The 23,344-nt window shown below is 41.7% G+C and overlaps 1 protein-coding gene across 4 annotated transcripts in view; it reads left to right on the top strand.

Annotated features, from left to right (window-relative positions):
• Window positions 1-5,019: 5,019 nt before the first annotated feature.
• Window positions 5,020-23,344, top strand: part of BAZ2B (bromodomain adjacent to zinc finger domain 2B) — a 194,458-nt gene continuing 176,133 nt past the window's right edge. For 2 of the 4 annotated variants that reach the window (XM_082196983.1, XM_082196984.1), the window contains exon 1: window positions 5,020-5,336. The gene's annotated coding sequence lies outside the window, so the exon portion shown is untranslated. The remainder of the gene's footprint in view (window positions 5,337-23,344) is intronic. The other 2 variants (XM_082196988.1, XM_082196989.1) reach the window with 1 other exon arrangement.

Here is a 23,344-nt window from a genome sequence, read left to right as displayed (position 1 = left end):
TCTGATAGCTGATTCATAGATGATATGATGTGGCCAGCTCCCTCACCTCCATTGCAGCCACGTAATTGCTCACATGAATAAATGTAACGGTATACATAGAAAATGTGCTTGATTTCATAGGGCGTGCACCTTAGGCCTCATAATATTTGGTAGCTGCGTTCCTGACTCTAGTGAACTATACTCAGATGGTTTCAAACTATGGTCCAAGACATCCCAAGGTTCCTTGGAAGTTTAGAGGTTTTTCACTGATAATATAAGTAATGGCAGGCGTGTTTCTCTGACAGACAGTTTCATCCTGCTGACCCGCCATTACTGATTTCCTGCAGTCCACAGTTGGTGGGCAGCAGTGCGGGTGTTTTCCAGGGAACAATTCAAGCAAGGCAGTGCTCAGATTCAGCAAGCCTGGCTGGTGCCCCAGATGAATGGGTTGTTCACTCTAGGTCATATCCCAGAACTATCTGAAATAAGCTGGGGTTTTGTGGCAGTTTCACATCCACGCCATACATTCAAAACATTTTAGCAGCCATAGCTCCTGCAAGAAATCTTGGGAAGTGTAGTTTGGTAAGGGTGCTGGGAACGGTATCCCTGTGAGGGGTCTCCTAACAACTTTCCGCATCCTTAACAAACTTTAGGTGAAGCCATGGCTTTTAAAGTGGCATAAGAGTGCTTTAAATGTGTAGCATGGATGTGAACAGCACGCAAAATATTAGGGGGGGGGGAGGGAATTCCTTAGGGGAAGAAACATTGAAAACCTTTGGTTGACATCAAACGCTGCTGTTCTGCTTGTAGAACAGCTTTTGATCTGGTGGAGGGAGGTTGTTGTTGTTTAGTTGTTTAGTCATTTCCGACTCTTCATGACCCCATGGACCAGAGCACGCCAGGCACTCCTGTCTTTCACTGCCTCCCGCAGTTTGGTCAGATTCATGTTTGTAGCTTCGAGAACACTGTCCAACCACCACGTCCTCTGTCGTCCCCTTCTCCTTGTGCCCTCAATCTTTCCCAACATCAGGATCTTTTCCAGGGAGTCTTCTCTTCTCATGAGGTGGCCAAAGTATTGGAGCCTCAGCTTCACGATCTGTCCTTCCAGTGAGCACTCAGGGCTGATTTCCTTCAGAATGGATAGGTTTGATCTTCTTGCAGTCCATGGGACTCTCAAGAGTCTCCTCCAGCACCATAATTCAAAAGCATCAATTCTTCGGCGATCAGCCTTCTTTATGGTCCAGCTCTCACTTCCATACATCACTGGAAAAACCATGGCTTTAACTATACGGACCTTTGTTTGCAAGGTGATGCCTCTGCTTTTTAAGATGCTGTCTAGGTTTGCCATCGCCTTTCTCCCAAGGAGCAGGCGTCTTTTAATTTCGTGACTGCTGTCACCATCTGCAGTGACCATGGAGCCCAAGAAAGTAAAATCTCTCACTGCCTCCATTTCTTCCCCTTCTATTTGCCAGGAGGTGATGGGCCCAGTGGCCATGATCTTCGTTTTTTTGATGTTGAGCTTCAGACCATATTTTGCACTCTCCTCTTTCACCCTCATTAAAAGGTTCTTTAATTCCTCCTTTGCAATACCTGGCCTATATAAACTATAGGTAACTTTGCAAGACTCTCATAATTGCAGCTGTCTTTTTCAAGTTATTTCCATACAATTGGTAACCCTTCTAAAGACTGCAGTAAATTGATAGAAGAGCTGTCAGATTCCCTAGACAAGCAAGAAAAGGAAGGAAGGAAAAAGTTCAAGTGATTATTCCTGTACATTACTGCTATATTTGCTGGACTTTGTAAGAGTAGTGATTGCACAGTAAATTGAAAAAGAATGTAAATAATATTTAAAATTGATTCATCATATTGTTATTGTATAAATTCAATGTTTGTTTCTAAAACTGAAAACCACAGGTGACTATAAATATTTTTGATCTCATACTTGCTCATCCCAAATGCACCAACTTGCTTATCCCAAATGAATCAACAGTATTCAGTTATTTGGATTTCTGCTAATTAAGACTATGATAAACATTTTCATATAAGTGAAATATTTATGTGTATATTTCTTTGCAGTAGTGACTGAAACAAACAAACAAATAAACAAACAAAAACAGCTACCATTTATCTTAAAGGGATACCATTTGATTTGGACTACAAACACCCTTAATGGATCTTGCTATATTTTAAAATGCTAATTGAAGCCAAAATCAATAGATTGCTTTCCAGTGAATTGAGACAGGTATTGTCTGAATTTTTGAATGATTCAGAGGAAAAATTATTGTAAAAAAAATATTTGTAAAATAAAAGCATGGGAGGGACCAAGATGCTCTGAATATAATGTAGTTGTCAGAGATGCGTAGGATAGATGGATGTTGTCAGTTGTATATATGGTTATCAGTAATTGCATCAATCTTATATATCTAGATGAATGGACATATTGTTCCACAGGCTGTCCTGACAATGCTTCTATCACATCATCTTTTTTGATATGGCACAGGGGCAGCAGTTTGTATGCCTTATTATTCTATGAATTTATCTGCCAGCAAAGCAACTTTTAGGACTGCACCCTAAAAGTTAACATGTGATGGCTTCTTTTAACTACACTTGTAGATGTGCTCCTTAGTAATAATTCTAAACTAAATGACTTTAACTTGTCCCAGTATGATAAGCATAAATCATAAAGTTGCAATGGTGTTGATTTTTAAGTATCTGCACAACTCCAGTACAATTCACTGTGTGGATTATTTAAATGCATTGTTTATTTGTTTGTGGATTTTAAAATCTTGCTATCTTTTGAGAGATAATACTGTCCTTCCAATAAAATTTATGAGCTTCTGATGGGTATCATTCTGGGTGAAATGTCTAATTGGGTATATTCATAGCTATATTCTTATGCCACATTTTTCTCCAAGAATATTATTAGTAAATTTTGAGGTTATGGAACTACTGACCCAATCAAACATGTACAGAGCTTGGCCTCTGAGTTAATTAAATATGGGTTAATAATATATTATAAGGAAATCATTGTCCTTATTACAGTTATTAGGTAGTTAGTCAAATTATAGCTTCAAAGGAATGCAGAGCATGAAGAACTCAGGATTAAATTATGCATTTGAACCTTAGGCCAGCTTTTACTGTTGAGACAGTTTGCTGCTAAGAGAAATTGTGTGTCATTGAAATTAAATGCTTTTCTGGGGATGGAAGGTTCCAGTTTTTTAATGAAATTACTGAGTGTGGTGTAGTGAAATGATTAAAATCTGTATTCCGGGAATGTGGCTGTGAAAAAAAATCAATAAATGCTAGCACAATTTTGCTGCTGAACGTGATTCCTAGGAACAAAATAAACTAGTACCAATATTACAATTAAAATCATAGCCCCATTAACTGATTTTTCATCAGCCTGTCAGGACATAATTTCTACTAAATTTTTTGGAATACATTTTCCTGTGTAATGAGAAGCTTTTCAGATATCCTTGTTAGACAGGCAGTGTTTTCTGCCCTTCCCCCCCAGTGTTCCTGCATTGCAATCATTGTGCTTGCACTTATTATGTTACAAATGACCGAGGTAAGGCTGACATTCTCATTGCATGCAAAAAAGACCTAGTCTGCCAAGCTCCCCCCCCCCCTCCTAATGAAGCAGCTTTGTGAAATCTCTCCATGTGCTAATACTAATGAAGATCCTCCAGCACAATTAAAATCACAGCCAGTGCCTGGAAGAGGAAACACAAAACAATAGTATCTCTCTACATGTGCATATTATTTTGATGTTCCAACCAGCTTTTGTTCAGATCTAATGTTAAAAACCTTCACATTTTAAATGGCCCTTGACAGTGCAAAGCATCGTCAGCAACTTACATGCTCCAGTTTCAGAGTGCAAGAAAACATCCTCTTGCGCGCGCACACACACACACGTTCTATTTCTAGTCAAAGTATGTTCTTGGCTGTATTTTTAGGCCCTTAATTTTATAGATTACAGGAAGCAATTCTTTGTTTGCAGTGTACTTTAACCCTGACTGAGCTTGACTTTTATGCCATGAGAGGAGAAAATGACATGAGTAGTAAACTATTGACTCAGTGGAGTGCCATGTGTTTTGTCAAAGAAATATTTAAGAGTTTGAATCTATTACAGTGAGCACATTCCAGTATACTGCAATGGCTCAGGCATATATATTTTTTCCAGGAAGGTCAGTAGAAGAACTCTTATGATCTCAAGCCTACGTAATTCATTTCCCTCATATCAGTGGTGTCTTATTTCAAAGAAAGTGGATCAGAGCTTTAAACCTTTGTCTTAAAGTAACTTAATAATAAAAACCCCACATTGTTGTTGTTGTTATTGTTATTGATTTGGTTGTAATTTTATCTCCATTGCATTAAAAAATTATGGACGGGGGTTATTTGGTAGGTTTACTGCCATTCCACAAGCCCTCCCTTTTCTGCTTCTTGGAAGAATCCTGTGTAGCTGGGGTGGCTTGCACACTCCCTACACCAAAGGGAGTCAACCCAGTCCCTTCCTGCCTCTTTTACATGGGAAGCCCTTTCCCGAAATCTTCACGTGTGGCTTTTTTTTTTAAAGTGATCATTTAACAGCGGGGCTAAGCTAATGGATTTACCTTCCAGTCCCAAACGATGCACACTTGCAGGAGCCCCTGGTTTTAAAGCAAAAACAAAGCAACCAAGCTCAACTTTTCTTACAACTTGAGGGGGGACACTTGCTCACTAAATGAACTGAAGGTGAACTTCGAAGAAGCAAGAATCATGCCTTTAGTTCCCTTGCAGCTTTTCTTGTTTTGTTTCTGCTTTTGAGGGGGGAGCGTTGGTGGTGCGCGGGGGGGGGGAGAGAGAAGGAATCTGACCAGTCATTTCTTACTGAGGCTGAAATGAGAGAAACCATTCTCTCTCTCTGTTTTACACCCCCCCCTTCTTTAACAGCAACTTTCATTGTTAGAAAGAGAGGAGCCGAGTTGGTTGACGTCACTTTTGGTTGGTGAAGGCTTCGCCTGGAAGTGAAGCTGAATAAACCTTGAGAAGAGAATCTGCTTCAAGCTGCTGCCGCTCTAAGGAACTAAAGCAGAGACAGACAGAAAGAGAAGGAGAGAGGAGGCACACGCGGGCGCGCGCACACACACACACGCACACACATAGAGAGAGGGTTACACTATCATGAATCCTCCTAGTTAGATCTCCTAGCCTCTTTCTTCACTCCCTTCTTCAGGCTGTTTGGGGGAAGACAGCGTCCCCATCACCCAGATAACGCGCATCCATCTCCTCCTGAACTCCACCCCACCCCACACACACAAAAAAGAGGTGTGTGCATGTACAGGGGGGCCCCAAGATCTCTCTTCCAAACTGTAAAGGTGAGTTAGAATCGATTTCGGGGAAGCGGAGTGTGCGGTGTTGCCGGCGTGCGAGCTGGGGGGGGGGGTGGAAGGCAGAGAAATTGCTTTAAGGTGGAAATCTGAATTATGGTTGTCGGCTTGCTCTTGCTAGTACTGCAAGCCGAGGGGGTGGTGGGGTGGGGAGGGAAAAGGGGGGGAGAGAGTGGGGATGTAAAGGAGACTATGGGGCGGGGGAGGGTATGAGGAGAGAGAGAGAGAGAGAGAGAATCCTGGCTCTCCTCGGAGTGTCTTGCGGCGGCTCCCCAAAACATCTCTTTGTTGCCGGTCTTGACGCGTTCGTGCATCGGAGAGACGTGTGGGGTTTTTTTAAAAAGCCTGTGCGTAATGTATTAATGACTATTATTAGCCCCGGCGCGTCCGTAATAGTACGGCGGCGAGGAGGAGGAGGAGGAGGTCCAAGTCTGGAAAGTGAAACTGACCTTGTGCACTCGGGACAAGGAGGGGCGGGTGGGCTGGCACAGGCGTGCGGGGCTGGGTGGAAATCGCAGCTCTCCGCCGGGCGCGCGAGAGATCCCCGTGCCAGGCGCTTCCCGCACTACGCCTCTCTTTCCGGCGCCCTTCAACTTTTTATTTCTAGCCCCCCCCCCCCAATAGCTGGGCAGAAAGTCTCGGGGTTATCCCAAGGCTGGCTCAGGGCATGCAGGCGACCTCCCTCGCAAATCGGACCGCTTTTGTGTCTTCCTTGGCTGCCCTTTCCCCACCCCACCCCTTCCCTCTCGGATCTTTCTCCCTGGCTTCCTTCAGTCGCCTTGGGCATGACAGCCAAGGAGACCTGGACCCTAGTGCGGTCGCCCTCCTCCTCCTCCTCCTCCTCCTCCTCCTCCCCTTGGCTCCTTTACTTGCCCCATCCCTTATGCCTCCCCCTGCCGGTCGCTCGGAGCCAGGAGAGGGTTTGCCCCATAGTGGATGGGAGGGAGCGTGAAAGCAGGAAAGTAAGAGACCCCTCTCGCCTTTCTCCTCCCCACCTCTCGGATCCCACAGCAAACTCCCCCCGCCTCGCTCCTTTCATTTCTCCACCCTCTGATTTGCCTCCCTGTTTTTATTTTTATTTTTAAAAATGTTCCACTGCCCGAAACTCCGCTTTTTTTATTTGGGAAAAGCGCGGAGGGAAGGAGGGCGAGCAAGCCAAGGGGGGGACCCTCGCCTGGGCTCCTCTCGGCGCTTTGCTGCTTTCTTTTCCCTCCCTCTCTCTTCCTCGTCCCCCTTTCTCTTTTGTGTGTGTTGCTTCCTTATAAAGCCAGAGAAGCAGCTGCAGCCCTTGGCCGAGTTGTTGAAATTTATCCCTTTGTGTATATTACAATATCCTCCATTTTTCTGCCCTCTAAACAACAAGCCTTTCGCCATCTTGGGCATTTAAAAAAAAAAAAAGATTCCAAGTCTTGTGTATGTATGTATATGTGTATGTGTCTCCCTCTTTGAAAAGGGTGAAATCCTTCACGTCCTGTTGGATAAGGCACAAAGTTTAGGGAATCTAACAGGGTACAGACGGTGACGTCATGTGAAGTTTTTAAAGGGACCCCACCTCCAACGGGGTGTGTGTGTGTGTATGTTTGTGTTTGTTGCTTCTCTAAAGGTTTCTGGTCGAACAAGTTTTAAGCTGTATTGAAGAGGGAGTGTCTAATTTTAGCTTATTAAAACGTGCAGGAGGGATTGGCATGAGAGGACTAGCCTGTGTATTTTTGCTTAACAGGTGGAGAAATATCTGGATTTATATATATTGTAGGCTTTAATTTCTTTCACAGTTTGACCTTTCACTTATTCACATGCAAAAAAATTCTTTTAACTGCCAGGGCATGTCATGTTATTATTATTATTATTTTTTAAAAAAACATATCATATGATATGGTAGTTCACTGATGGATAAATATTAAATTGCTTTGTAAGTGACTATCATTGCCAAACGCAAGAGATGATGACATTCCTTTTAGAAACCTTGCCTGCATAGCTGATGGCAAAGAGAGTAGCAAACTCTTTCCTGCAACCCCAAAATAAATTCCAAAAATTGTAGGTCTTTTTCATTTTATTTTAACCTGCACACTCTTTGTGAATTTAGAAAATTCTGGAGGGACAGGACCTGTAGATACTGCCTGCACTGTAGATAGTGTCCCACATGCTGTTGTCTGGGGCTTTCAAAATGCAGTTAGTATGCTAAGTTCCAAATTACTAACTAGAAAAAAAAATATCAAATTACCTCTGGCTATAAGCTCTTATTGTCTCCAGTTTTGAATAGAGAAGCAACAAAAAGTATTGTGCTTTTAATTTACATCTCCTCAACAGATACTCTTTTGATTTTATAAAAAAAAAGTTATCTTGATCACAGGGCAAAACTTAATGAAACTCTGAATAGTGCATAAATAATTGGATATTTGAACAGAATTCTACTTTTCCATTCTGCCTCCTGTATTTGTTTTGTTTTTCTTTCCACCTATTTACACTTGCACTAACAACATGAAACTCCCTGTGTTTAATTTGCATTCCCTTTGTCTTCATAGTGGGGGGGGGCACACCATTGACTACAATTAGCATGGAAACTAATATGAACATTTTTAGAACATCAAGATGTTCCTTTCTTCAGTACACTAAAAACTGAATGACAGGTTTAGCATATTTTTATGCTGGAGTAGGAAATGTGCCTTCATGTTTACAAAAGTAAACAATTTACCTTAGAGTGTTATTTTCATTTTCTTTTTTTAAAAAAGGAGTCACTTTAGAAAGCCTTGCTGAATTGAAAGGCTGCCAGTTATGTGAATCTTAGATGGAAGAAAATGTTGAAATAGTTAAAAGCACATAGAACAGATGGCTTTAAATTATACATGCAACAAAGGCCTGGAAGATTTGGCAGATTATAAACGGTGAGCAACAGAAGATAAGCAGTTTAAGAAAATGGTAGTTAAGTACATTTGATACCCACACCTATTGTAAACTGTGTGCACATTTTAGTCACAAAGCCGCATAATCAATATAGCATGAAATATCACAAAAACCGTAGTGTAGCTGAAAGCATTTTCTATATTGGATGTGTGTGGTGGTGGTGGGAAGCTTAAATATTTAAGAGGTATGTTTCAGATTTAAGATTATTTCACACAATGTAAGTCTAATCTGGCAAGGAAGAAGCTTTTTTAAATGTCTTGCATCTTGCTGATTTTGAAATAATAGCATCTGAAATAAGATACATGCATGTGGTTTTGTGAATTTAAGTGGTGGTGGGGGGCTTAAGGATTTTGGAAATCTGAATATTTGTTATTGTTGTAATTTTTTTTCAATTGATAAATATATCTGTGAACAGCATTTCGCTTGGACCACAAGGTTATAATACTAATATTTATCTATTATCGAAATCAAATAAATATCTGAACTGCTTGCATGTGTATATTTCAAGAAAGTGATGTTAACTTTTAAAGTTCAGGCTTAGTATAATAGTTTGTATTGTGAAATGGTTAAAATCAGTGTTTGCTAATATTGCGTGTATGTGTGTTTGTGTTTCTGTCTATATGTGTCTGATAGAGAGAAAAAGAGAAATGTGAATAATAGTTGGGGAACATAGTTGGAGTTAAAAGGATATTTATACATAAACAAAATAGTGTACCTTCTAGTTGTCTATGGGTTTATAGTAAGATAAGACCTGCCACACAAATTGATAGTTTGCGAGTCTTCCCCCCCTTTCCTTTCCTTGCAAGACACTTATTAAACATTCAAATAAAAGGGTAATGAAAGCCTTGGATTTCTGGTTGCCTTTACCCTTTTTTCATTTCTTTGTTTGCATGTTTATTATAGAACTGCAGTGTAAAGGAGCAGATGTTTTGCCAAACATCCTGATGTGTTGCTTTTTCTTAGGGGAGTGCGTAACTGTTCCTTCTGATGCATCGACTTGACAGCTGGTTGATTTCATGGAGCTGCTAAGAAGCCATTAGTGGTGTCATTGAATTGAAACAGAACAGTCACTCCCAGCTTGAACTGCAATTGTTAATGTCTTTGTTGCTACTTTTGTGTTCCTACACAAGATGCAGAATACCACAGTTGCAGGAAAGTTCATGCTTTCTTTCTGATCTTCCTAAATGAGTGAAACGATATGCTGGCGTTTGATTGCATCTAGATTCTAAATATTAGCCTAGATCAAGAACTAGAATGACTAGGATTTGTTCCCAGGAGATTTCAGAAATAAAAAAAAATAAAATTTATGACAAATAACATAATAGGGTCAAAGCATCCTTAGAATCAGTGCCATGCTCCTTCTCAGCCAGTAGTTTGTTGTTAAAATAGGCCCCTTCTCATGCTGCTCTTTATTTTCAAGGGTGAATTCCAGCTTTAAAAGTAATTATCACAACGCAGCACACACTTATAGATCTTGCATGTGGTAGGCTGTGTCTTGATCCAGTGTGATCTCGATCTATAGAGATTTTTGGTTTTCAAAACTGGAATAGGGGTTGAATGATGTTTAACTTTATTCAAGCAAGTTGTGCATTTGAAGCCGCTCAAGTCGATTTTGGTGAGGAGCAGAAGCAAGAGAACTGAGTGTTTATAAAATGTTGCTGAGGCCCCCAAATTTTACTTACCATGGGGACACATTTCTGTTGAACAGTTTTCGGCAGTGGGCTGTGACCTTTTAAAATAAAATAAAATAATAAAATAAATAAAAGTGCTAGAATCGGCAAGAAAACTGCTGACAAAGTTAATAAGACAGAATTATGTATTCACATTGGAAAGCTGGTTGAAAATTGATCTGCATATGAGTATGTGCTTGGATGAAATCAAGGGGAGAACATTTCTACAAGACAGAGAGTTGAGAAAACTGTTTCATGTGCTATTTTTATAAGTTGGGGGGGGAGTTGAGTGAACTATAGTAATAATAATAAACATCAAAATGCATAGCATTTACAGCATGTTTCAAGTGTTCAAAGCACTCCACTCTACATTATCTCAGTAACAATTAACAATAGGCATGTAAGGGAAGCAAGTCCCCATATTTCAGTTGGAGGTTTGAGGCTAAGAGAATAAAGACTTGCCTAAGGTAATCTAATGAATTCGTAACCCAGGTGAGGCTCAAATAAGGACCTTCCAATTCCCTCTGTACAATGCTTAGTAAACTCATTGGGGCATAAATGGCATTGAGCTCTGTGAGATTGGTTTCCAAGGGACCATAGTTCAGTGGTCCACAGAAGGTTCATGGGACCACAGAAGGTCCCATGCTCAACTCCTGGTGTCTCCAGTTGAAAGGTTTAAGGAGCAGATGATGTGCAAGGCCCTGAGACTCTGCTGAATCACTGGCAATCAGAGGCAAAGCTAGGCTAGTTGGGCAAATACAGTGGTGCCTTGCAAGACGAAAATAATTCGTTCCACGAGTCTTTTCGTCTTGCGATGTTTTTCGTCTTGCGAAGCACGGTCTGTCGCAACTGCGCCTCTTCAAGCGGCTTTTTTTAAAAAAGCGCAAGACGTTTTCGTCTTGCGAAGCAAGCCCATAGGGAAATTCGTCTAGCGAAGCAACGCAAAACCGAAAAACCTTTTCGTCTAGCGAGTTTTTCGTCTTGTGAGGCATTCGTCTTGCGGGGCACCACTGTAGTCTGAGATAGTATAAGGCATCTTCTTGTATATTATTAATGTAACATGCACGGGAATCTGTAGTATGCCACAACGCCACACCTGCTGGATAGATAATTCTGTCAGATTGATCTTTTCTACTTAAATTTTATTTTCATAAAAGTTCGGGATGGTGCTTTGATTCATATGTACCATTTTCTTTCTTAAGGTCTTCTTCGTTATGGTTCTGACATGGATGTATTTCAGCCACTCCATTCTAATCATCTTCTGCCTCCCTGTATGCTGAATTGATACTTTAAAATTTTATTAAATTTCCATATTGTCCTTCATCTGAGGATCGCAGCATATAAAAACACAAAAATACACACCATAGTAACAAACAAGAACAATACCCACCCCACAGCTTAAAAGGCCTTAGATTGTTTAATAAAAAATATGGAACGCTCCATGAATTTGTATGTCACGAATAACATAAGACATAATAGCTGGTTAGCTCATCTAAAAATAAACCTTTTTGTAATAGTTAATATATTAACTGCCACTTCTGTTCATGCACTTATAAACCATTTTTCGGTAAAAATTACAATTAAAAGCACCACAGAATTACACAGTGGCTTGGTTTGCATATAATGGGAAGCTGAAGTTAATGGCTTACTGGGAAGGAGCAAACATGCTGGTGCGTGCTGCTCAGATTATGTCTGCCACTCCCATTTCCCCTTTGCCACATCAGGAGGAAACAGACCAGAGTGCTGTCTTAATGTTACTTGGGAAACAACTCCTGTGAGTTGTTTTAAGAGAAACCATCTATGAGCTCTGGTTTGCACGTAGTATAAGCCAGTGCTCTGGTTTGTTTTTTCCTGGAGTGGGAAAGAGAAAAGGGAGAGGGCGTGATTTGAGCTTCCTGTGCCAGATTATTCCTGGTAAACCATAGTTTGTTTAACTTTGGCTTACTGTTACATGCAAGCCAGGCCAGTGTTGTATGAGTAGGCGGTAAAATAGCATTTAAGATGCATAGTTTCCTGAAAAGGAAAATAAATTTCTGTGATGTGCTCAAGGTTTTTTGTTTTACATGTTAGGCCTGTAGTTTTCACTGATACAGTTGTAAGATCGAGATCAAATTATCCTTTAAAATAACACTGTCCTATCCATTCTTACTTATTGTGTTCATATTGTTGCAAGTGTGACTGTGTGTGCACAATGTGGAACAAATGGAATAATATTTTCCTCCATCTGCTTCTGTGCATTCAGCAGCCCTTCCATGTTGGTCTAATTGGCCCTTTCCATTAGTTTCCTACATATAGATACAAAACAGGGTAACCAGATGCATACTGTTTTGTTTTGTTTTTTTTATAAAATATAGGGCTACTATTCAGCACAAAGTTAAGCAAGTGTAAATGGAGGACAGTCCTAAGCATTCTTACTCTAAGCTTAACTTGCTGTGTATTAAATATGTTTAGAATTGCAACCTTAAGTGAACAGAAGTCTTCCTTTTTGAAATCTGACATTCTGTTTTTTTAATTTGCTGGGGTACTATTAGGAAGGAGTGTTCTCTGAAATCACTTCCAGCTTTAAAACATCTACAGTTCAGTCCTATGCATGTTTTCTTATTATTAACTTTCACGGCCCTTACTTCTAGGTAAGCGTTGATGTACAGCAGTCATAGGATTGCAATCTTGTTCTGCTTAAAATCTGGCATATTTCGTTACAGAGGAAGCTTTCTTTTAATATACAGTCCTTTCCAAAACCTACCTCTATAAACATGTCAGTATTGATCTTTCTTTTATTTCTTTTAGCATCATAATGTAGTAAAGGTAATACAAGAAGCCATAAGTTAATTTCTGTAATTTCTACTCATGAAGATAATTGAAAATAACCCAAATGGATTCAGTACAGTTCCTTATTAGCAGTCACTGGGCCTCTTAGTCTTGGTAGAATCAGAGTAGTGATGGATCTGCAATTATATCTGCTGTGTCCATATTCCTTTAAAATTTTAAGATGGAAGAAAAGGAACATTCATAGATGGCTGTAAACTTTAAAAGATTACCACTCAGTTGGAGATTTTTCATATGGCCATATTTTGGGTGACCATCATTCAATGGTGATTAGAAGGCAGGTTGAGATAAATATACCTATTGAGATTTAATGGTTTGATTGCTGAATATCTAGATAGAGGTGTATAACATTAAAAGTAAAACTTCTACATCCACGCTTCTTTTCTAAATGTTTCATAAGGAGGTTGTCTCTTTATATACAATGGAGCACATTCCCCCTTAATATGTGAAAATGGGGATTCGAATAAATGGAGACTCAGAATGCATGGCTTTAAAAACAAAACAAAAAACAAGCTGTTATGCTGGTGGTGGAGAAACGGTTGCACTGAGATATGTGTGCATTTACTAAGGATAACATTTGTATTTGTAAGAAAATATTCAGAAAGGCTATTACAGCTGCAGTGTTCGAACAAATATGTGCTGTAAGCAAAACGTGCTTAATTCTTTTCCTCTGACGGGAAATTCAGCTTGAAGATAATTATTGCATTGGTCCAATGGATGTGCAGAGACATAATTGTGTGTTTTTAACCCTGTTTTTCTGTTCTTACACTTTTCCACAAGCATGCACTCATTAATCAAAGACGCTGCACTCCTGCTGAGGGCGGAGAGGTTCATCAAATTGGCAGCCGGTTTGGTGCAAAGAACGGTGTACTGAAGCTCTTAACGCGCTGGGACATAAATAAATCTAAGGTCTTTGTATGCAAACCCTGGAGGTTAATACTGCATAATTCAATGTCCTGTCTTTGTTTTTATGATTGATGTTTTTAAATGTTTGAAGCTTGATGCAAGTCTTCTACTAGGTCAGGGCTGACAATCTGATTGGCTGATGCCAAAAAAGAAAAAAGGGGAAAAAAGCATTAGGCTGGCAAGGGGACTTTGAGTATGCTGCAGAGATTTTGATTCCCTCCTCCCTCCTCCTGGAAGATCATTGTCATATTGCCCGAGCTGTTATAGGAATGTTTCAGTGATTGACAACCCCTGCTGTGATAATGGACCTAGTGCATGAAATGCCAATAGTTTGGCCCTATTTGTTCTGAAGCTTACTGCTATTTGTATCCTTAACAGAGCTAACATGTAGAACAAGGAAAAACTACTGGGATTTCTTTGTAGAAATAGTGCTGGGATTTGGTTTTAACATGAATTGGTTGCATATTCATAATTTAAGAACAGCTGGTTACAGGCAGCGCACAGTCATTTGCAAGCTATTATAGATGGTTCGACTCGCACATGGAACCCGGTCTTGAGCTCAACTCCCCCACCCCACTTATTGATCAACTTGCATTTAAAATCTGGTCACTGCTGTCAAGGAGGCCTTTCATTTCAGCTGTGCTTGCAACATACAAGAGGTTCCATTTTAAAATATTTAATTTTAACTAAATGCTGAAGAAAATGATAAAGTGCAGGCTTTGAAGAAACAAACTGCATGGATCAGTAGTGACACAAATCTTAAATGCAAAAAGGCCTGTTTATTGGAAACACGTTTCTGCAACCTTCTGAGTCCTTTGATTGCTTATGTGGTTAAGAGCAAGGAATCTGCTGGATTTAGTCAAGGTTACACACTTGACTCCACGGCTCTTAAAATACAGTGCAGCGCTTATGCCACACACACAGATTTTGCTTGTGTTTTGTGTGCATGTGCACATGTGTAAATGAAATGCAGAGAAGTGCTAGCTAAGAGCAGGAACAGGCAGATTTCAAGCTTCTCAGGTCTACTTCACTTTCTACTAGAACCCTAAATCTACCAGTCAGAGCCTGCTGCAAAAGACTTACAATTAGAATTGAAGAACAGGGTACCTCTGAATACATTCTGAACCTGAGAATTTGTTTTCAGTGCCGGAACTAAATGCATTGCAAAGTCTGCTCCTGATTAGCTTTATTCATATTCGCAGCCTAATTTAGGTAGAAAATGTCATTTTGTTATTGGTGGTGTTAAAAAAAAAAAAGGAAGTCAGAAAGCCAGCAATGGACGGTGGGGTGGGGTGGGGTGGTGGCGGCGATCATAGGAGCTCTGGTGCGTTGCTGCTGCTTACTAGGAGGTAGGGGGAGAGGTTGGTGCAATGCAAAAGCACAGCGGCATGTTTGCACTGCGCTGACATTACTGCTGCCTCTCCCCTTTTCCCCTACCTCCTGGTAAGCAGCAGTGATGCAACCAACCAAAGGACAGCTGAGAACTCCCACTGTACCACATTGTCTGCTGCCGCAGACACCCTTGCTGATCTACTGCAAATCACCAAGTGATCAACCACTTGGACCCAGTCTACGTTCTGCCCACCCCTACTAGGCCTTCCATGATTAAACCAATACACTAGTTGAACTTTAGTTGTATCCTTATAATTAGTTTGAATATTGTAGCCTGGGGTTTTATTTGCTTTTAAGGAATTCAAAATGGTACTTGTGTGCATTTTATTTTAACCTCTTTTGGGTGAAATTCCTCATTACTCAAGTTAACTGTGTGTGTCATACCCACTCCCTACATAAGTGTGACCCTAGCTTAAAAAAAGCATTCCGGTTTATCTGGTATTCTGATTATGCAATTGTTGGTTCTTCCTAGGTCAGCTGATAAGCGGCACTTATGGGGTAGCCTGCCATGGTAAATGGGAAAGTCTTGATTACAGATGCAAATTTACAGTCAGGACTTAAACCATGGGTCTGATTTGTTTCAGCAGGATTTACTACTTAGTAATTATGTTTAGGGTAGCATCCTTTCAGTGCAGAGTACAATGCACATTTTGGATATTTTAATTTGACAGTTTGATGTAACTTTGGGGGAAGGACCTACTTTCTTGAAGCATGGAAAAAAGGCCTTTCATACTGAGCATCTCTTTGTGAAATAATGAGCACAAGCGATATCCTTTTATCTCATAGACTTGGGTCCAGAGTGAGGTGGGTAGGAGCATCAGTAATCTGACATAGTACACAGTAGAATGAAAATCCCGTACAATACATTCAATGCCAGCAACAGTTATCTTGCCAAGTATGCTTAGTGTGTTTAGGAATCTATATAAAGAGCCGGCAGTAAAGCAATAAATATCATTTGCTGCTGGTTGAAAGTGGAGTTCCACATAGGCCAGTATTGCTGGCTCTGATCTGACAACTGTATTTCTTGCAGTGTGCATTCTCTCAGTTTTGCAGGAATTCATGTCTCGGCAGATTCTCTTCAAACTTCATGAAGCACATTTCAGGAGAGGAGGAAGTTAGGTTTTAATCCAGTTGAGCAACGGACTCCAGTTCTCAGGAAGTGTCTGTGCATTTTTGCTGAGATGCTTAGGTGTTTTATAGGACAGTCAGTCGTTCTCAGTGCAATCCTAAACATGTCGCCTCAGAAGTAAGCCCTATCGAGTCCAATGGTAGCTACTGTTAAGACGAGTGGGTGTAGAATGTGCAGCCTAAATTGCCAGCTGAGCACTTACATATTCATTATGCATAAAAGCATTTTGCAGCCTTATCTGGTTTTCAAGAGCAGCTTTGTATAATGTTGCACAATTTCCTATTCTGGGTCACATTACCAATAATGACCTGAAGTTCTCTCTTCTGCTTTACCCATACAAGTGGCTGCCAGTCACTCCTGGGGGGGGGGGCGGGGGGCGGGACAAAACTAAGCCCTGCCCTTTGACTCACTGTTGCAGTTAGAGGAACAGCCAAAAAACACAAGTGTTCAGAGATCAGTAACCAGAACTCACACTGTTTTGGAGCTGTAAAGTACAGTATCCATGGCCTCTTGTTTTTTTAACTCACTGGTAGGTGGGATGTTTTAACTCTTTCTCAAATTAAGTTGTCTTACATATACAGTGGTACCTCGGGTTAAGTACTTAATTCGTTCCGGAGGTCCTTAACCTGAAACTGTTCTTAACCTGAAGTACCACTTTAGCTAATGGGGCCTCCTGCTGCTGCAGCGCCGCCGGAGCACAATTTCTGTTCTCATCCTGAAGCAAAGTTCTTAACCTGAAGCACTATTTCTGGGTTAGCGGAGTCTGTAACCTGAAGCGTATGTAACCTGAAGGTACCACTGTACAGTGCCTACTATATATGGAGCGACTATGTAAGAAGGGCTCCTTTCTCCCCACCCTTTAGCTCAGATCAAATTTGGAAGCGATGGGAGTAAAACAACAACAACAACCAAGGCTGTGCACACTCCCGTTTGCTCTGTATTCACTGTGCTTTCACTGCTGGTTTGGGAAGTAACATGACATTATCAGCAGTCCAACAGCTTGACCTCACCCCCAAAGGCACACTCCTCCATGGTCCCCCGAGACAGACGGATGCGTTCTGATGTACTTTCTCCTCAAACCAACTTTGATCTGAATTGAGAAAAAGAACAACCTAGCTTTGTTTTAACTCAGTAATGTGGGCACTGCTTAAAACTTGAAAGAGTTGACCTGATCTTCAAATCTGTTTTGCCCCCAAAACATGTCCTTGCCTATTTCAAGTGCCAAGGTGTAATAGCCTTCTGCTTCTGGACCCTCCAGATAGAGTGGGCTAAAAATGTGACATGCGAAATATTGCTTGTTCTAAGAGGATATTCACAGAACCACAGCAGGAAGCTTCACACTGGGGATAGCATAAACCATGTGCTATACAGTATGTGATTGTGTGGTTAGTTTCTAAATGCTCCCCTCTCTGGAGCTGCCATTTTTATTATTATTTATTTACTCAAGGTGGGTTATCCCTACTAATAATGCTTACCTTATGTTTGCAAAAGTTAAATTACCAGATGTGAATAGCAGGTGCCAGTTACCATGAATCATTTCTTGGAAAAAAAACCATTGATTCACTAACATGATCTCTAAATCTAAAAACATCTGCTAGAATATCTTCATGTATCACTGATCTAAAATTTCAAGCATAATGTTTGGGACTTTACTACAGTGTGCACTCCATCCTACTTTTAGGAGTAGACCTTAACTTTGTAGTCTATGGTCCAGTTAAGTTAGAGAACGTCAATTTTTATATACTTTCATATCATGTATGTCATCATGGAACACGCTCTGGCTTAAACAGATATATGCATTTCTAGAGATGTACAAAAGCATGGATTCTACATTTCCTGGAATGTATTCTGAGTACCATGCAGGCTTGAGAGAATCCCTGTTATTCTCTTTGCTTTTCCAGTAAATGTCTTCAATTCAGGTGAAAAGGCAAGTCAATTTTAAGCTAATTCAGCTGTGCACATATAGCTTTGCTTTGGTGTATGCTGAATATATTGGAAAGTGAGAGCAAATGAGGGACAGTGTATGCACAAATGCTTGTCAGTCCCTCAGATCAGTCCTGGTTTGATCTGGTGGAAAACTTGCAGCACAGTCTGGAGGAAGATTGCTCCCAGGTCCTGTGAATCAGCTGTGCTGTATTATTTTCAATGTGTTCTTAATAGCAGGCACTGTAACTCTCCAACGGTTTGGCTTCACCCCCGAAGGCACACTCTTCCATTGTCTCCTGAGACAGACAGATGCCAACCAGTCTTAATAAATCCTCTCTTATGTCTATTTCCCAGCACACTCGGCCCTTTTCTTTTCAAACAGGGGCTGAAACATATCTCCTAGCAGAGACCAACTATGGGCCGATTCTCCCTGAAAGATGATAGAAGCTATGTAATATGTTTGATATATTAATACATTGTGCTCTGAAGGCTGCATTCTGTTACTCAGCCTTTACACTAAACATGTTGGACATTGTCCTGCTCTAATATGTGTAGATTTGATTACTGGTAAGTTTTCTCAGACGTCAGTAATCTTAAATAGGGGGAGATCCTAGACAGGGACAGGTTTTGTTTAATGACTGTATATACCACTGGAATTGTTGCATTACTGGATGACATAATGTACCAGATAGCATTATGCTAAAATTATTCATAGAATAATTTTTATGGGACAGAGAAACAAGAAATAAGTATAAGCTATGAATTTCCCCCTGTTTTGCTGATCAGCTGATTTACAATACAAGGAGCAGGTACATGTCTTTGGATAGTTTCACTTGGTGTGTATTAAACTGCAGACATAGCCAATTCTGTGCTATCCACATGTCATTGGATGTGTCAGTCAGCATGGCCAACGGTCAGGGATGATAGGAGCTGTAGTCCCAAGAATATCTGGTGGACACAACATTGGCCATCCCTCTATGAAGAGAAGCTACAAAGTAGGGTGTTATTAATACTATATTTAAATTAGTGACTCTGGGCAAGCTGTTTGCACACTTAATCAGAATGTATAGAGGGAAAAAAATATTGGATTTGCAATTCAGATTAGGAAAGCAAAGCAAAGCGCCAATCCTAAACATACTTACTCGTACTGAATAGTGAGGCCAACACATGCATAGGATTGTACATTAATGAGTCTTAAGAATTAAACTTGTGATGTTTTCTCCCATTGGAACGCTTTGAGAGTTATACCGGTGGTCAGGAAATACATGAAAAAATGACATCAGAACTGAACATTCATGGGGATTTCCAATAAAATATCAATGGCCAGATTCTGTTGGCTTCTGCTGATATAGATTTGTGTAGCTTTAAGCCTCTACACCAGTGTTTCCCAAACTTGGGTCTCCTGCTGTTTTGGGACTACATTGTAGATACCTTTGGAGTTTCATATATAATGGTCTTATTATAATGGTTATTCTGTTTTAAGATTGTACCTGAGGATGTAGCTATATTCTGAGAGCAGCAGGAGTAGAATCAAGGGCTATATGGATTTTAAAATTTCTAGGCGATTGTATTGAATGATAGGGTAGCCAATATGGTTCACTCCAGATGTTGTTGGACTCCAACTCCCATTAGCCCCAGCCAGCATGACTATGAGCGGCTCACAGTGCAACATTTTCACATAGCTATGTTGGCTACACTTGATTCTGCCATGCATGGGAAGATTGGAGTAAGACGAATGCCTCACAAGACGGAAAACTCGCAAGACGAAAGGGTTTTCCGTTTTTTAGTTGCTTCGCAAGACGATTTTCCCTATGGGCTTGCTTTGCAAGACGGAAACGTCTTGCAAGTTTGTTTCCCTTTTCTTAAAACCGTTAATACAGTTGCGACTTGACTTCGAGGAGCAATTCATAGCACGCGGTGTGCGTCTCCATAGGGGCAAGAACGCGTGAAGGCGGGTTCTGAGGGAGAGGGAGCTTTGTTTCGGCGAAAAAATAGCAAGGCGCGCACACTTCCCTCCCCACAACTCCCAGTTAGGGAGGCCAGGCTCCGAGGCTCTTCGGACGGGGCTCCTTCCTTCTCCCCCCCCCCAGCTCCCCGGCGGTGACAAGAGCGCCTGCCCAGGCCCTCCGGCGCTCGCCCTGCGAGAGGCGCCCCCTACCTGCATCTCCGCGCTTTCCAACCCCACGACGTCGATGGCTGCGGCAAGTTTGCCTCTCGGTGTGTGTGCATGCAAGTGTGTGTTCTCCTCGCCCCGCTCGAGTTAGTCCCGGCGCAGCGCAGGCAGCAAGTGAGTCGCCAGGCAAGGTCAGCTCGGGAGCCACCGGGGACGCGCCCCCGCGCTCCTCTCCAACGGGCTGGATGCACCCCTCTCCGCTCGCGCGCTTCTGGCTGGCTGGCCGGCTGTAGCAGCAACAGGGGCAATAGGCATCCACCGTCGCCAACGCTCCCTCCCTCCCTCCTGCCCGCGGCGGGCAGCTGGCTGGCTGGCGCTCTCGCATTCTTTCGGGCTGCTGCTGCAGAAGGGATTTTGCACCAGACAACTTTTAGGCCGGTAGAAGTTTTGACTACCGCGGGAACAGCAGCAGCAAGACGGCGCCGACTGTAGTGCAAAGGGTCGGAGCAAGGCGAGCTGAACCGATCCCGGGGGCTCAGGCAGCAACCTCCGCCCCGACTCCCCCCACGCCCCACGCCCGCCTCTCCCTCCCTCCCAAGCACCCCCCTTTTTTGAGGTTTTTGAAGACTTTGGTGATTTTTTAAGCTTTTCCAAAACTTTCCCGACACCGTGCTTCGCAAGACGAAAAAAATCGCAAGGCGAAAAAAATCGCGGAACGAATTAATTTCGTCTTGCGAGGCACCACTGTAAAGGTTTAAATTTCTGAATGCATATACAGTCATACCTCAGGTTGTGATCACTGCAGGCTGCGTGTTTTCGGGTTACGGACACGCAGAACCTGGAAGTACCAGAACGGGTTACTTCTGGGTTTCGGCGCTCGCGCATGCGCAAAAACACTAAATCACGCTTTGCACATGTGCAGAAGCGCTGAATTGTGACCTGCGTGTGAGCAGATGCGGCACTGCGGGTTGTGAATGTGCCCTCCACACGGATCACGTTTGCAACCCGAGCGAACACTGTCCTTTTTTTAGTAGCACTAATGCCTTGACACCTGGGCATTTTCTATTCCTAACGGGTAGGAGATACAGCACTCAACATTTGCAAGCCTGACGAATGAAATAAAAGGACAGTTTTTCTTTTAATCTATAAAATGAGCTCTTTTAAAAAGAAATCACAAGAAGTTCTTTAAAAACATTTGCTGTCAACTTTCAAACAGCTGCCTATTGATCTTCAAAAGTTCATGAGTTTGAGAACTGCAGCAAGAAAGTACAGCATGTTTGTTCAGCAATATTTGTTCAGTAATATGTTTCTGGAGCAACAGCAGTGTAGATTTCAGAGATTACTTCTCATTTGCCAGCCTACCAAGAGCTTATTGTTTCTGTATATCATCGCCTTGAGTCCCAGGTTGGACTGCTTGTGTAAGATGCTAGCATACAGAGACAATCTGAACAATGCCTCAATCATTCCTTGCTCAGTCCACCTCTCATAAAAGGGGAAAACCTGGAATTAATGTTGGCATCTATTCTCCAATGTAGGGGCAGTACAGTTGCCAGATTTAAACATAGATATTATGGGTGGGATTCAACTAATGAGTCCCATCAGCAGAAGCCCTGCACAAGGACTTACACGTTTGCAGTGAGGCTTCTCCTGCTCTCCATCCCCTGTGTGCCCCCCAAAATTGGATGGCGAGGGGTGGGAAGAACCCCTGGAACAGTGTGTGGCAGGAAGAGAGGGAGTTTGTTCCATCTGGCAAGCCGAACTTGCTTGCCCTGACAGAATGACCGCCTTAGTGCTAGCCTGAATCTCTCCCTGTGCAAGTCTCTCTTGCAATTCTAATAGAGTGAAACAGCCACAGCTTATTTTGCCCTGTTCTTCTGGTCCTTACAGCCTCATTATTACCTCCTTTGAAGCAAAACAAAAGTCCTCCTGGAAGGGTGAATGAGCAAAGGGACCAGTGGAGCCTTGTTGTGGAAGAAACCACATCTGTGCCCACCCTTATTTTTTTGCTGCTGCAGACTTCTTGAAGGAGTCAAGTATTATCTCCAGGCTTGATGTCAACCCACCAAACTTTACGTGAAATTTTTGTGCGGTAAGGTTTTGAGAGATGAAATGTAAGGTTTACTTCCCATGTCGGAGGAAGATTTCTTCCACAGGAGGAAAGACCTAGTTCCATATTTTGGGTCAGGCTGGAAGGATAACAGAATTGTATGTGTTTCCTCATGGTAAAGCAGGAGCCCATTATTTCATAGTACACTTTCCTTCCAGTCCTAAAATCAGATATTTCAGAGCAAGTGCCACTGACTTCAGTGCATTTTATGTCCATATAATCCTGTTTAGAACGGGAAACTCCATGCATTGTTCTACTGAGTCTTTCACTTAGGTTAGCTGGCTTAAGATCAGAGAGGGTTTTATTCTATAACACAAAGTTGTTGTTTTTTTTTGAAAGCTAACATTTTCTTTCCTCACTAAAACTGTACTTTGTACAATGTTACTTGATGCTACCTTGGTTGCCACGGAAACTGGAAACTGTAATAAAACTGGAAGCAGGCGTGCAACTGACAGTTTTTTGTCCTGTTTTCCTGTGTTTCTTGTTTCCCTTTTTCCATGGAAACCAAATTCTTACCTTGGAAAAGAAGTTTAAGGCTTGGAAGCGATATGCTTATTTGGCTCTACCTGTTTCTACTTCCAAAAGGAAGCTGAAAATGTGGGTTGTTGTTTTTGTGTGTGTGAGTTTCAGCAACCGGCGGTGAGAGAAGAACTTCTAAAGTGGTAGTTTGTCTGGGAGCCCCCTTCAACGCTCCAGGAGTCAAAAAGCTGTCATCTACATAGCGATTTTAAAAATCATGGGGAAGGCAGTCCCTCTAGGAACAAAATATATCTTTGTAGGTTCCTACTGGTTTTTCATTTAAAAAAAAAACAGTGACAGTTAAAATATCACTTAGGACTTTTCTAACCTAGGGTGCTTTCAGACTAGCTCTCTTCTTAAAAATTGACATCATAGGAACGTTCAAAATATCCCTATGCTGTCAGACCATTAGTAATGTATTCTGGGTGCCTCTCCAGGGTCTGAGGCTGGGGCAGCCTCCAACATCACCTGAAACGATCTGTTGTTTTATTTTATTTTTTTATTTCC

The sequence above is a fragment of the Podarcis vaucheri genome, assembly GCF_965113315.1.
Source record: "Podarcis vaucheri genome assembly, chromosome: 1".
NCBI classification, from domain to species: Eukaryota; Metazoa; Chordata; class Lepidosauria; order Squamata; family Lacertidae; genus Podarcis; species Podarcis vaucheri.
The sequence above is the reverse complement of the archived record's forward strand: the minus strand, read 5'-3'. Positions and strand labels throughout refer to the sequence as shown.